Source organism: Lactuca serriola, chromosome 2 (genome assembly GCF_051521515.1).
Source record: "Lactuca serriola cultivar US96UC23 chromosome 2, Lser_US96UC23_V15, whole genome shotgun sequence".
Classification (NCBI taxonomy): domain Eukaryota; kingdom Viridiplantae; phylum Streptophyta; class Magnoliopsida; order Asterales; family Asteraceae; genus Lactuca; species Lactuca serriola.
Genome location: NC_136409.1, coordinates 167,110,390 through 167,127,783, shown reverse-complemented (window position 1 = coordinate 167,127,783; position 17,394 = coordinate 167,110,390).

The following is a 17,394-nucleotide window of genomic DNA, read 5'->3' as shown; positions in this document are numbered from 1 at the left end:
GATGTTGGACAACGGTTTCATTCAACCTAGTTCATCAGCCTGGGGAGCTCCGGTGTTATTCATGAAGAATAAAGACGGAAGGATGAGGATGTGCATAGAATACCGAGAGCTGAACAAGGCAACGGTGAAGAACAAGTATCCATTTCCGAGGATTTATGACCTATTCGATCAGCTGCAAGGTTCGAGCTACTTCTCAAAGATCAATCTTAGGTCAGGATATCATCAGCTGAAGGTAAGAGAGCAGGATATTGAGAAAACTACATTCAGAACAAGATATGCACACTAAGAGTTCTTGGTTATGTCGTTTGGACTGACCAATGCTCCGGCAGCATTCATGGATTTGATGAATAGGGTTTGTAAACCACTCCTCAATAAATCCGTGATAGTGTTCATCGACGACATTCTGATCTACTCAAGAAGCCAGGAGGAGCATGGCTAGAATCTACGAGAAGTGTTGGAAGTATTAAAGGAGGAGAAGCATTACACTAAGTTCTCCAAGTGTGATTTTTGGATCTGAGAAGTCCAATTCTTGGGTCATGTGGTTAACCAAGAAGGGATAATGGTTGACCCAACAAAAATCAAAGCGGTAATGAAGTGGGAACGTCCAAAGAGTCCAACGGAGATTTGAAGCTTTCTTGGATTAGCTGGATATTATCAAAGGTTTATCCAAGGCTTTTCTTTGATAGCTGCTCCATTGACAGCTTTGACCCACAAACGAGCTACATATACGTGGAGTGAGAAACATGATGAGGAATTCGAGAAGCTAAAGAAGAAGTTATGTGAAGCGCCGATACTTTCTCTACCCGATGGAGTTGAAGACTACGCGGTCTATAGTGACGCATCTGGAGTCGGTTTGGGTTGTGTTCTGACCCAAAGAGAAAAGGTGATAGCATATGCATATCGACAATTGAAAGAGCACGAAAAGAACTACCCCACTCATGATCTGGAGTTGGAAGCGGTAGTATTTGCCTTAAAGATATGGAGGCATTACCTCTATGGCACGAAGTGCAAACTTTTCACTGATCATAAGAGTCTCCAGTATCTCTTTAATCAGAAAGAATTGAACATGAGGCAACGACGCTGACTAGAACTACTCAAGGACTATGACTATGAGATACTTTACCACCCCGGTAAAGCAAATGTTGTTGCTGATGCTCTCAGTCAGAAAGTCAACCTTGAAAGGAAAATGCCAAGAGCGTTAAGGATTAAAGTCGTCTCGACGATCGTGGAAAGTATTAGGAAAGCTCAAGAAGAAGCTTTAGAGAAGAATGACCGAAAAGAAGAACGTTTGGGAAAGACGTTGGTATTCGGTACAAACCAGCAAGGATTGAAGGTATTCCAAGATCGGATTTGGGTACCTAAGACCGGAGGAATAAGAGGACTTCTGATGGAAGAAGCACACAAGACCATGTACTCAATTCATCCCGGTAGCACTAAAATGTATAGGGACCTAAAACCCTACTACTGGTGGCCGACGATGAAGCTCGATGTTGCGAAGTATGTGGCCGAGTGTGTGACTTGTGCAAGAGTTAAGGCACAACATCCGAAACTGTATGGGAGTTTAAAACCTTTACCTATACCCATGGGTAAATGGGAAGATATCACCATGGATTTTGTGACTAAACTGCCTAGGACGAAGAACGGTCACGACATGATTTGGTTAGTCGTGGATCGTTTCACTAAGAGTACACACTTCATAGCAGCCAACGAGAAGTGGTTTATGGATAAGCTCGCAAATGCTTATGTGAAAGAGATAGTAAGACTTCATGGTGTTCGTCTTACAATTGTATCGGGTCGTGACAGTCGTTTCACGTCAAGGTTTTGGAGGAGTCTACAAGAGGAACTGGGTACAAATTTGTGTCTGAGTACAGCTTACCATCCGCATACTGATGGTTAGAGCAAAAGAACGATTCAAACATTGGAAGATATGCTGAGAGAATGTACCCTCGAGTTCCAAGGGAATTAGGACGAGCACTTACCTCTGGTAGAATTTTCCTACAACAACAGTTTCCACTCGAGCATCAAGATGGCACCTTATCAAGCTTTGTATGGACAGAAGTGTCGTACGCCGTCTTGTTGGCTTGAAGCCAGAGAGAAGCAATTTATGGGCCCCGAGATAGTCCATGAGACTACTGAGAAACTGATGGTGATTAGGGAAAGGATGTTAGCAGCTCAGGATCGTTAGGAGAGCTATGCTGACAAGAAAAGACGACCGATGACCTTCGAAGTCGGGGATTCAGTTTTGCTTAAAGTCTCACTGTGGAAGGGACTTATAAGATTCGGGAAACGAGAAAAGTTGAGTCCAAGGTTTACTGGACCATTCAAAGTTCTTCAGAAGATTGGGAACCAAGCTTCAAGATGGATATTCCCGAAGAACTCGATGGTATTCATAACACCTTCCATGTGTGTTATTTGAGGAAGTTCACGGGAGAAGTTCCTGACATAATCCCGATCTTAGAGTTACGAATGGATGAGAATAAGAGGCCGATCGAAGAGTCTAAGGCAATTGTTGACCGTAAGACAAAGAATTTACGATGCAAGATGGTCGACTAAGTGCTAGTCCGATGGAAACATTCGAGTGGGTCGAATCTCACTTGGGAAACAGAAAGTGACATGACGAGTCGCTACCCACATCTGTTTGTTGAGGCATGATTCCGGGATGGAATCATCCTAAGGAGGAGAGAATTGTAACGCCCGGGCTTCAGGGCTAAGCATTTTTAGACAATGTAATAGTCTAGGTCAACTATTGTAACTCTTTTGAAGTAATAAAGATGAAATATTTGAGTATTATGTGAATTATGTGTATTTGTGTGCTTATTACTTATTTATAAATGTATAATAAATAAAGGATAAAAATAAGTATCAAAATTAAAGTATGAGATAAGCCCGATATCTTTACATAAATTTGTAGTGGTTGAAACAAGGATTTCGGGGATATAGAGAACGCCGAAATCCGAGTTAAAACAAAGAAGTTATGACCCGTCGAAGTTTCGCGACGGAACCGACACGATACCGGGAAGTGTAAATATTGAATTTAAGATAGAACGGTATTTAGCCTTAGTGATCTAAATGAAAGTCGTAGAATACGTTAAACCGATAGCATCCATAAAAGGAACGCCCAAATCTGACTTCGTATGAAGAAGTTATGATTTTTCGAAGTTACGGCTTAGCAGTGTACAGCTCGAAGTTCGAATATTTGATCGAACGGGTTTTAGCCGACATGACCTAAACGAGAATCGAAGATCTCATTAATAGTAGCGTAACGATAAAAAGATAGACAAAAACGGACGTCGGATGAAGAAGTTATGAATTTTTAACGGACCAATCGTGTCCCGGTCTGTTAATAATATAACTTTTAAAATAAATTCAAAATTAGCCGACGGAGTCCAAATGAAAGTTGTAGAGTACGTTCCCACCTTCGCGTGGATATAAATAACATCGAAAACGGAGCTCGTATGCGAAAGATATGATTTTTAGAAGTCGGAGTGTAAAATTGCGAAATCTGCGATTAGTTGATGACGTGGCCGCTTCTGAGCCATTGCTTGCTGACCAAGGCTTCGCTTCGGATCACGCCAAGTAGCCTCACATTACGCCCCGCGTACGAGATCTGGTACGCCCCGCGTACCTTCGATCTTATCCTTCCGACGAGTGCGAGACAGCTGGATCCGAGGTGGCACCCTATCCAAAGTTACTCCCCGTGTAGCCAAGGATTACATCCAGCGTAGTCCGAGGCCTCGCAGGCTATAAAAGGGTGCGAACTCTTCCAGATTTTTCACACCTTTCTTCACACTCTCTCTCTAAGATCTTTCTCTCTCTAGAGTTCCACCCCCCTAAACCCTAGGTAAACCCCCTAGCACCCAAAGGAAGCCCCAAGGCTCCCGGAGTCCCGAGAAAAAGGGTCTTTCGGTTTCGAAACGCTGCTCCGAGCAAAGTCCGGTTTTCTTTAAAATCCGCTGTAAGTGAGCTACGCTTACGCAATTTTTAGTATAGCTTTCAAATAATAATAGTAATGTTATTAGGTCCTTAAAATAGTTATTTGGGCTATTATTATGAGTTATATAAGTATCGTTTAACGCTTATATAATAGTAATAATAGTCAGAGTATTAATTAGTTGCAGTTATCATTAGACTAAACCCTAGTGGTTTTGATACTAGGTTTTATCGAAGGAAAGTTGTTTTGAGAGTATCGAATCGTTGTCCGAGTGCTGAGTCACCACCTTTCAGGTGAGTGCATAGTTACTTTCAGCTTACACATAGATATGAAGTATTTATATAAATTATGTGTTGTGTGTGTGCATATTATTTGTATACTTGCTATCTATGCTGGATGAACAATTTTATACATGTTTTAAATGATTTAAACTGTATACATATTTTATATCTACAAAATCTGTTGGATAAAACATGGGTAGATGTAATAGTTGCTGTGTGACAAAATAAAATGATGAGAGGCCTCGTTGTAGATGTTATTGATGATCCAGTCATCTAGCAGAGTATAGATGATGACCACGGACTATTCTATACAGTCCAGTGGAACACTAGCAGGCTCGCAACTTGTAGGTGTTTATTTGAACTGTGTGCTCACCAGGTGTACTCCATCCCCCACATGGTTGCCTTAAGAACATTTATTGCTAAGGAATCCCCTCAGTTGTAGTGTCCATCCCGATGAAAGTCCTTAGACTAGGTCCCTTGTGTTAGATGTTTTAGGGACTTATAGTGAGGATAACGGGAACGGGTAATCGGGTTTGTTTGGTTTGATAAAGTTAATAAACTTATTTATTGTGGGTTAAAAACCCTTTATGCTAACCAGGCTCCCAAGCCTGACCCACTCAGTTTCATGTATTACAGGTAGTGGCGCATGAGCATAGATGTGATGTCTTGGGATGAGATATTAAAGGATTTTAGGCCTGTAAATACGGAATAATGTAGTAAGGCTTATGTTGTATTGTTTATGCTTATGATTTGTATCGAACATGACATCCCGAGTCTTTTTAATGAAACACATTTCCATGGAAATGCTTTTGATAAATCTTTATCATATTTTGTTTTAGGACAAATTCCGCAACACTTTTATTTAAAATGTTACTCTGATTTTTAAACAAAGCATAAACAAAATCGGTCTTTTTTGGCCGTGAAAATGGGGATGTCACAGATCACATGTGTGATCCAAAACCTCAGGCACAATTTCCTCAATGACACAATTATTACTTAGATTATGAAGTTTACCGAAGTGGGTTCTGATATATTCGGGAAAAGTCTTGTCATTGACTGGAAAATGAAATTCTCGGTCCGGATGGACATAAAGTCGATCTTTGTTAAACCGGGGTGAGGAATCCTCTACGGTAGGATATCCATTGGACCATCCCCAATTGTATGTATTGTCCACAGTTCCATTATTAACCAAATTTTCAATAGCTTCGCTTTCATTGAACAATTTTTCTATTAATAGATTTAAGCGTACAATCTCACTTTGAGCTAAATCTCTTTGGTTTAAAGCTATCTCTAGTTGTGTTTCACTCAACATTCTTGCATCTTTTTCTAACTCTAAATCTATTTCTAACATGTCCATTTTGAGTCTTTTGTTGTCCATTCGTCCTCTCACATTAAACATCTCTTGGGACGCTATGTTCTTCTCATCTAAGGCTTTGTTGTAGTCTATAAGGACGGCATCACATGTGTCATTAAGATTGTCTATGAAAGGTTGACAGTCATGCATGTTATAGTTTAGAGTTTGGATCATGAGTTTTACCTATTCGACGATCCTTAGAGTTCCATCCTTTGCCATGTAGCAATAGTTCCTTTCCACCTTTGTAGACCCATCATCATCAGCAGTTGCTAGCATGCAGATCTTGCTTTTTCCTTTGATATTGCTGATGGTTTCATCTTCATCTCTGGATGACCAAACTTGATGGTCTCTTTTGACATGGGCCACATATGCCCCAGCCTTTTCCTTTTCCTCCAATTCTTGAGCCATTCTAAGGTAGAATGCTTTGTCTTTCACCACATCAGCTTTGTAATCCTTTGCAAAATGATTCTCTTTGTTGCACTTGTGACATATTACAACATCACTTTTGTCTTTTGAAGGAGTACCGGAGTCAGAGGTTTGAATGGACTGTGGTGCCTCCTTTAGTTGAGTGGTTTGAGATTGCGGTGGTGGGTGAGAACTTTTAGGATAATGATAGTGATTGTTTTGTGGGTTGAAGTTACGGTTGAAAGGAGGTTTGTTGAATTGTTGATTCTTGCGAAAAGAGGGAGGTGGTAGCCGGTTGAACTGTTTATTAACAAGAGCAATAGCCTTCTGAAATACTTCTTCATCATCATTCTCTGAGTCGGCTTTATACGAATGCGGTGTAATGTCATACGAGGGAGAGTAGGATTGATTATGAGGAGCTTGTGCTACAAGAGCAAGTGGTCCTCCGAAGTCAGCACAGTCTTTGAGTACAGTGGATTCTTGTGCTTACAGTTCCCCATAGAGCTTGTAGAGAGACTGGGAATGAATCTTTATATCTCCTTGAACTATCATCTTAGCAGTAGTCCAATGTCTTCCCAAACCGTTGAGAAATTGAAGGTTTGTTTCATGGTTACTGCGGATGGCGCCAACATTTGATAACTTAGTGACCATCAGATTGAACCTTTTGAAAGAGTCTTCTAAACTTTCGCCAGTATGAGCTTTGAAGTTTTTGAATTCATTGAGTGTAGTTGTAAGCTTCTTATCTTGAGCTTGTTCTGAGCCTTCATACAAGTTCTTGAGAACATCCCAGATCTCTTTTGCAGATTTACAGTTTATGATAATGTCGAAGTTGTCAGGAGCAACTCCACAAGAGATTTCATAAAAAGCAACAATATCATTTTCCATTTTATCAAGATCATCTTTGGTGGGACGATTCATGACGGGCTGTCCTCCTCCTAGTCTGGCTGTGGCGCCATTCGTTTGAACAGGTGTAAGAACAGGGACATGTGGTCCTTCTTCAACAGATCGCCATACATCTCTAACAAGTCTCGTTAAGTGTCTTTCCATTCTTTGAGACCAGTGACGGTATTCATTTGCCACCAATATTGGAGCTCGATTTGAACCACCAACACTGTTGGAAACATTCAGAGAAAGTGCTTGTGCCATTTTCCCTTGTTGTTTGTTTTGTTTTTAAGAAATGAGCTTCAGTGGTATAGAAGGCCCTTTGAAAATCAGAGTTTTGTTTTTCAAAAAGCAACCACTATGGCTCTGATACTAATTGTTGAGAGAAAAACTTGAGACACACTTGAACAAACGTTAGAGCAAGTATAGCTACGGAATTAGTTAATCTCAAAGGATCTAAAAGCTCAACAATAATAAGTTAACGAGTTAGATAGTTAGATAGTTAGTTGCGGAAATGTAAGGAAGCATAAATGACAGCAGGTGATATATCAAGTAAACACATAAGTTGATTTATAACATGGAATGCATTCAAACCAAGTTAGTGAGGGAGATCAAGCTTAGTGATAAAGTCATGAATGACTTGCTCCGAAGAGAAGTAATTATCAGTTAGGTTCGAGAGGATTTTGAGAGTAAGAAAGATATGAGATGCGTAAGAGAAATGTAATTGATATACTTGAAGATAGTTCAGATTGATAGATGTGAAAGATTGATTATAAACTGTGAAAGAATGATCTCTATATATAGAGACTCAAGAATTACATTTGATCAACTCTCTAAGAGTAGCCATGCAAGGCATACTGGACAATAGATAGTATTACAGGAAAGATAGATAAAATTAAACTAAGTAAAGTAAGTAAGACTGCGGTTGGATAGATGACTTCGGATGAGGCTGCTGATGAAAGCTTGACTGCGGATTCTTGTGGGCTGCGGTAGACTAAGTTAAGAGGGCCACTTCATGTTTCAACAATTGAAAATAATCAATATATTACATCAATTTAGTATACAAATTATTATATCAAATTTAACAACAACGTTATTGTTATATTTAAAAAAACATATATTAGTAAAGACTTCAACTATATAGGTGTTTCTGTGTAACACACGGGCATTCGCCTAGTATTTCATTTAAAGGGGTGCAATATAGGATTCAAGATCTCCTCGTATGTTGATCGATATTATTCTTCAATAAAACACATGAAAACTGAAAAATCATTTCAAAATATAATTTGAGTTATAATTTACTGAAAACAGTCCCAACATCACTAGAAAATCCTTTTTAGTGAGTACAAATCTCATGGGTTAGACACACAGGATTTATATATAAATGAACATCGATTTATATACAAACACATGATTTATATATAAATGAACATCGCTTTATATACAAACGCAAAAACTCATACCTCAATAAACAAAAAAATCATCAAAACTCAAGTTTGGGGAAGTAATACAATAGAAGTCAAGATACACTCATAATGATATCACAACTCATATAAACATCAAGATAGTCAATCACTGAATAATCACATAGTATAATATTGTCACACACCCGTCCGATGGCAGAAACATCGGTCTGTGTGACGTTCATTTAGCGTTATAGTCGTATATCAAACATTAATACATAACATTTTTTATTACCAAAACAAAGATTACATTTGATCTTTACACAATATATGCTAAATCTATATCCTTGTAACTTGTTGCTTGCAATCTTCTCTTCTTCGATTCCCTAGGAATACATGAAATTTTGAAAACGGTCAACATAAATTTGGTGAGTTCATATGTTTTGTTTTTATAAATATTGGAAATACTTATTAGATAGTATTTAGTATATGATCTTTTTTAAGAATATAAATTTGTGTAGGTATTTGATAAAATACTGGAATAGTAAAATCATTGTTCTTAGATATAGTTATTACTCTTAGTATATTGGTATTATAACTTCTCTTCTCACATGTGCCACCCGTTTCGCGTATTTCTTACTATATTACTTTTCTTATAAAATTTTCACCCCATTCGCATATTGGTGTATAATATTAGTACTTCAAGGAGTCCCCCTCTAGATAGTATAATTAATTAAGACTGGCTGAACAATGCTACAATGAGATCCTATAATCGAGCTTTCGACTTGCTATTTGCCCCACACGATGCTTCATCGGACGTCTATGATTGCTGTGATTCGACCATCAAGGTTGTAGCTAGCAACCACAGGTTGGGGTGTCGGCCTCGTATAGATCTATATATATATATATATATATATATATATATATATATATATATATATATATATATATATATTTCTCGCTCACTTAAGATTTAATGATTATAGGCCAGGGTTAGCTGAAAACTAATCAAATAAAGGATGAATATTATCGTTCTCATTTAGCAATTGTTTTGTTTAGCCTTATCGTATATTTCTTGTTTTTCGATCTTTTTATCCATATTTTATTTTTCTTTATTTTGATTTCTTTCCATAGTTATATATATATATATATATATATATATATATATATATATATATATATATATATATATATATATATATATATATATATTGTAATTTATTTATTTTGATAGGGTATTCGGACAGACTAACGACTAGGTATAATGTTATCCTTTTATTTGGTCAACATAACAACTAGGTACTATGTTACCATAGAGAATTGGTCAGAGTAACGATTAGGTGTAATAATATCATAAGGTTTGGGCAGAGTATCTACCAGGCATAATATTATCCCATGGATTCATGCATCATAATATTATTCCTAAATATTGACAGGTTAACTACCGGACATAATGTCATCCTAACGTTGCATAAATTATATAAATTACTGATATAATGTAAGTATTATTATTTTACAAAATCATTAATATATTAATCTAATATGTATCACCCCCCCCCCCCCGCGCGCCAACGGTAAAGTTTTGAAAATAGTAAAAGTGGGGCCATGAACTCACCTTTGTTGTGTGCTTTCACTTACTCAGCATTTCACATCGGGAGGTTCCAGCCATTCGGGAGGAGAGATAACCTTCAGGCCGGTTATAAGGGAGGAGAGAAAGTTTTTAGGTGTGAAAAGTGAATAGGTAGGGGCCTCTAATTATAGTGGTTGTTTTAGGACACGCGCGACATCATCTTAGGTGTGCACCGTGCACACGCACATTGGCTCCACCCAGAGCTTGACTTGTGTCACTCCTCAGTTCGTCTCAGTCTCCCGTATCACAACGAACTAATCGTCAGACCTGCACGCCGCGCGTGGCGCGCATGACGCACACATAAAATATTGTTTTTATAAAATTTGTATCTCCTTTATTTGAGCTCTATTCTTGACTATCTTTATATCCATGCGTAGCTATCGTCGCGTATTACAAAATTCCTTTATGTTCCATTTACAAATTTTGAATTTATTTGCAGCCTGTATTTTTTATGCCTAAATGATTTTGTAATAAACTCATATCTTTTACGGATTCCGTTTCCGGCATTCTTTGTCTCATTGGTTTTATAATGAGGAGTACTTTGATTATCCTTTGCATAGTTTTTGCTAAAATCCAACCGATTTCCCTTTAAGTTTTTATGACATAAATTCCTTGTATGCGGTTGATTTTAAAGTTTTAGAAAATCATTACTTCTTTATACGAAGTCAGATCTTTACAAAATTTATATTTTCGAGATTAGGATGTCACGTATGTTCGGAATATATTACTACCTATAAAAGTTAATGCAACTCTTTGCACACTTAATTTTTATGGTTTCACTATTTTTCTTTATATATTGGAGCCTAAAATCTTATGCTTTTAACTATTACATTTTAAGTCTTTTATCTTTGTTGTGATTAACGATTTGTGACTATTTTTGCAGTTGTTACAAATATAAAAGTAACTGACTAATCACCCTCCCCCCCCCCTCGCGGGATTCTTCACAAATCTTACATTCCTTACATCCAAACTAGCCTATATTTGTAACACCTGTTTTTCACCTTTCAATAGGATTCAATATAAACCATTGTTTATAAAATTCGAAGTAGAGAAATAACACTCTTTAGCCAAATTAATCATCTGAAACATGTAGGAAACATCGATACTGTTTTCATAGATATATAGAATGCTTGAAACCGACTTCATATGAAGAAATTATGTTTTTTCGAAGTTTTGTAATTAAACCGAAACGACTCTTCGTATCGTCAAGAGCGAATTAGGGATAGATTACTTATTAGCCTTGGTAATCTAAACTAAAGTCATAGTAATTGTAAAAACGAGAGTGTGCATGTAGAGAACATCCAAATCTGACTTCGTATGAGGAAGTTATGATTTTTTGAAGTTTCAACGCATTGGTGCGGACATAAAAATCGAAATTCAAATAGGTTGATTGTTAGCCGAAACAATCTAAATGAGATTTGAAGATCTCGTGAATATAAACTCGTCGATATAAAGAAATTCGATAACGGAGTTCGTATGAAGGAGTTATGAATTTTACACAGACTTTAACAGTCTAAACCGGTCTAAATATGAATTTTAGTTATGGAGGGAATTAGATATTAAGACCTTAAGAAAAGTTGTAGAACTCATCGAGAGGATTCTGGGATATAAAGAACATTGAAAATGGAGCTCGTATGTGAAAGTTATGGTCATCCGAAGATTTTCGGAAAATACCTGAGGTGATGACGTGGCGGCACCAGGAGGCACCACGTGGCAAAGAGGTGCCAATTCCTTCCACCGATATGATAACATGGCACCAAAAGGTTCTGTGACATGCCCAATTTCATGGCTAGAAAAGACCGATTTTTTTATGCTTTGTTTTTAAAATCAGAGTAATATTTTACAGAAAACAGTTGCGGAATTTGTTCCCAAAACAATTTATGATAAGAATTTATCAAAGCATTTCTTTAAAGGAATGTATTTTCATTATATAACAAAATCCCGGGATGTCATGTTCAATACAGACTAAAAGCATAAACAGAACAAAATAGACCTTACAACAGTTATTCATAACTACCGATCTATAATCCAAAATCTCTCGTTATGTCAGCCAACTTATGCTCTCGTGCCATAACCTGTAATACAAAGAAAACTGAGTAGGTCAGGCTTGGGAGCCTGGTGAGCATATAGGGATTTCATCACCCAATGTTATATCATATATATATATATATATATATATATATATATATATATATATATATATATATATATATATATATATATATATATATATATATATATATATTAGAACTCACAAACTTATATAATTTCATAATAAAAGCAACTCTTATCCCACCCCATCGATCCTCACAACGACACGATCTAAACTCTCGTATCTAAAACCTTCCTCTTTACCCGATCCCTACTCACGGATCTAAAACTAATCTCTTCACTTGATCCATACTCCTGGATCTAAAACTAATCTCTTCACCTAATCCATACTCCCAGATCTAAAACTAATCTCTTCACCTGATCCATACTCTCAGATCTAAAACTAATCTCCTGATCTGATCCATACTCCCGGATCAATAACTGTGCCCAATCCATACTCCCGGACTAGGGACAATTAACTTAGTCTTAATCAAAACTCCCGGACTAATAACAAGTTTATCTCTTTACCTGATCCATACTCCCGGATCTAAAACTCACCTCTTGATCTCATTATCCAACTCATCTTTTATCACCCACCAACTATCTCATCTACCCATGTTCTACCCAACATATTTGTAGATATAAATTACATATACAGTTTAACTCATTTAAAACTATATAAAACATCCATTCCGCACTCATATTAAATAAACAACAATATATAAACACATCGCACATATTTCATAGCAAATACTTCATATTTATGTGTTAGAAGAGAGTGACAACACACTCACCCTAAACATATACTTAATACATTCAAAGAATACTTGTATTAAAATTGTGTTTATGAAAGGGACTATACACTCACCCAAAACATATACTTAATACATTCAAACAATACTTGTATTAAAATCGTGTTTATGAAAGAGACTATACACTCACTTGATAAGTTGATGATCTGATAGCACCTCGTCTCTTAAAATAATATTCTTCGCTGAAACCGGGATGTTTTCTCCAAAATCGGGCTTCACGCGGATAGAATTTCGACTCGAAAACTATTTTTCTCGGGATCTTCGGGGCTTGCTTCGGGTCTCGGGATGATACCGGGGCTTCGGGGGTAAAACTTGCCAAATAGAAGAAAGAAAAGGGTGGAAGAATAGATAATTTGCAAACAATCCAGCTAAGGGTCGCATCGTATTTATAGGGGTTGAACCCCGGGTTACGCTAGGCGTAATCAAAGGTTACGCGGGGCGTAACGCCTCTTTCATGTGTACGCTGGGCGTACTCGTGGTACAAGATCCGTTTTCGACGTTCTTTATATCCACGCGTAGGTGAGATTATGCTCTACAGCTTTCGTTTAGACTCCGTCGGCTAATTTTGACTTTATTTTTATTATATTATTTTTAGTAGGCCGGAACAGGAAAACTCCGTTATAAATTTATAACTTCTTCATCCAACGTCTGTTTTCGTCTGTGTTTTTACCTTTGCACTACTATTAACGAGATCTTCGATTCCCATTTAGATTGTTTCGGCTAAAAATCACTCGATCTAAAACTCGAGTTTCGGGCTGCATACTGCTAAGCTAAAACTTAGAAAAATCATAACTTCCTCATATGAAGTCAGATTTGGATGGTCTTTTTGATGCACGCTCTTGGTTTAACGAACTCTACAACATTCGTTTAGATTGCGAAGGCTAAAAAGCATTTTATCGTAAATTCACTTTTTACGTCACATAGCGTCGTGTCGGTTCTGTCGCGAAACTTTGACAGGTCATAACTTCTTCGTTATAACTCGGATTTCGGCATTCTTTATATATCCGGAATCCTTGTCACGACCACTACAACTTAGTTAAGATTATTCATTCTAAATAATCTTCTACCAAAAATTCATTTTTAACGCTTATCGTCTCTAAATTGACTAGCCAAGATCTACATGCGTTACAAGTTCTAAAACTCGGTGCCATGAAACATGACACATGACATGTTCTAGAAGGTAGTGACATGGCACCACATAACAAAGACACGTGGCGATCTTCGAGTGAAGCCAACCCAACATGGCTGACCAAGGGCGCGACGCGCCCCAACCATGCGTGTAGTGCACCTTTGAATTTTGGCTATAAAAAGGTGCAGATTCCATTCATTCCTTACACCAATTCTCATATTCTATCTAGTTTTTTTAGTCTGATGTCTAGAGTTTTTCAGGAGTTTAGAAAGTTTCCTTTTTTTGTGAAAGTCTGGAGCATCATAGGGCTCAGGAAGTAGAAGTGCTAAGTATCGAAGTTCTGCCAGCACAAATCATAGTTTTTGCTAGAACTCTCTGTAAGTTAAGCTACGTTTGCTAGACTTTTAAGTGTAACTTGTATTTATAGTCATAGTTGTTATTATGAAGTTGTAAATAAGATTTATTAGTAATTATATTTATAATACTGATTGATCTACTTATGGTAGAGATTCCTAGAATGGTCGCATTGGGTTGGTTGTTGGATTTTAGAAAAGTTATATGCTGAAATGATCCTACCTCATAACTGTCCTACCTTGTCGATCCTTATTTGATAAAACTTTTAGTATTCATTGGGATTAGTGGAAGATCTAGCTTTCATTACCAAATTGACATATGAATTAATAAGCTATAACATTATAGGTTAATCTCAGTTGTCGTATTGCTTGTCAGTTGAATTGTCTGGTTAGATGTCGATCTTTCGAGAAACTGTCAAGGTGAGTTATCTCACTATACCATATGTTATAATATATATTTTAATGTATGTTAGGACATATACATTAGTATAGTAAAGCCTATAGTAAAGCTTCTATGTGCCTGTATCAGTAGAACTTAAAATGTAGTCTCTATGTATGGTCTTGTATGATGTATGAGGCCCATCACGTAGTTTGGGTGGGGGCATGTTACGTATGTTGGGCGGGGCCTGTTATTTAGTTCAGGTTGGACCCATTATATAGTTATATAGTTTGGCGGGGGGGGGGGGGGGGGGGGGGGGTTTGTATGCATGTATATGTATTGTGGTATATGGTATCTTGGGGAACTCACTAAGCCTCGTGCTTACCCAGTTGAATAAAATGTTTTTCAGGTAGGCAAGGTTCGAGTGTACACATACGTATTTGCAACATGTTTCTGCACAATGTAATCACACTCTTATATGTTTTATATAAATAAAAATGAAAAAATTTCCTTGAAAATCAATCCGTTACAATATTTATTCTAATTCTCTCAAATTCAACCAAACATCATTGTTATGTGGGATCAAAGGACAACAGATAGTTACTCATATTTGAGCAATGTCGAACAATCCATTATTTATTAAAGATGAACAAACCATCTTGTAGGTTAACAAAGAACAACCATTCTTATGGGTTAATGATGAACTACTGTTAGCATTCTTGAGATGTTCGAAAAGTGTTTTATAGGGATGACATGAGAAGTCTATATTACCGAAATAAAGTTCAGTCAATTTGCATGTTTATAATAATAAAAACATTTCTGATTTTGTGATTGAAAATCATTGAAAAGAAAATAGAAACTCAAGAACTTCCCAACATGATCAGTTTATTCACTATAAACCAGACCGTTTTTACACAATACTTTTACGAAAGAAAGCTCGCTACAATTAAATAGTCACACTCAAAGATAAGAACGTAACATCAAGAACATGGAAAACCCTAAATACATAGGAAACTCTAAACTAGAATGAGATAGATTACAAAACATATGAAATCAAAATGAAAGCTTAATCATCCAAATAAGAGCTACACCACACTTTTATACTTGGGTCAAAGGATGACCCATGGATCAACAGAGTCGTGTGTAAACCTGACTGCTGCAAATAAAGATACACAATATACCCATAACAATATTGATAGTTACATTTCCTACCCTTTTTTATCTAAGAATCATTTTTCCAACAAACAACTTATATTTTTTAGATTTAATGTTTAGTTTGCTAAAGATTTTATTCTTTCAATGCACCTCTCAAACTAAATATTAATTTACAAAAAAAAAAAAACCATTCGTTAGAAAAAAAAACATCTAAAACTAAGACGTTTAATGAGAAAGTCATGTTGTACATTACCCAAAGATTTTGTCAATATATATGTAGTTTGATTTAGAAAATCAAATTGTATTACCTTCAAAACACAATCTCAATTTTTTCTTGAACAAAATTTAAACCACTTCGAAGTGTTTAGCGTTCTCATGATATATTGGATTTAATGCAAGTTTTATAGCTGACTCGTTATCATAAAAAACATTTATAGGTGTCAAACCTTTAATACCAAAATCAAAAAGAATTTATAGAATCGAAATGATTCGCATGTTACACTTCCTAATGTTATATACTCATATCCAATTGATGACTTGGAAAAAATACTTTTCTTTTTTACTTTTCAAGGATACAAGAGAACCACCCAAATAAACCAGCTAGCTTGTTACAAATCTTCTAGTTGAAAAACATTTTGCCCGGTCGTCATCCATATAACCAACAAGATCAAATGAACTTGTTTTGGTTATATGAATACCCTTACTAGGACTATACTTTAAATATCTCAATAGTCTAAATGCAATATTCAAATGAGACTTATATGGTTTATGAATATATTGACTTAAAATCTGAACAACATAAGAGATATCAGGACGTGTAATGGTTAAGTAAATCAGCTTACCTATTAAATTTTTTGAAATTTAGTGATATTTATTAGGAATATCAATATCATACTCTCTTTGAATTACTAAATTTGTTTCTAAAGGATCTTTCACTAATCTGCAACCAAACATACCAAATTCATGCAATAAATCTAAACAATATTTCCTTTGATTCAAACAAATTCTTGAATTAGTTTTAGTTACTTCTATACCTAAAAAAAATATTTTAGCTCACCTAAATCTTTAATTAAAAATAGAGATTTAAGAAAGGTTGTAACTTTTGTCAATTCAACACTATAATTTCCTATAATAATAATGTCATCAACATATACTAATAACACAACAATAGTTTTATTATAATTATAACAAGTAAAGAATAATCATTAATACTTTGTTTAAAACCAAAATTAGAAAGAGAGGGCCACAATTTTTCGTTCCACTTTCTAGGGGCTTGTTTAAGGTAATAGAAATATTTTATTAATTTGCAACCTTTAGCATCATCTTTAGAATGATATCCCTTAGGTAAACTTGTATAACCATCTTTAGTTAAATCACTATATAAAAAAGCATTATTTATGTCAAGTTGATATAAAGACCACAAATTATAAATACTAGAGATATAACAACTCAAACTATAACTATTTTTGCTACTAGAGAAAAAGTCTCCTCAAAGTCTTTTCCTTCTCTTTGATTATACCCTTTTGCTACCAATTTGGCCTTACATCTTTCTACTTCTCCGTTAGACTTATATTTAATTTTATAAATCC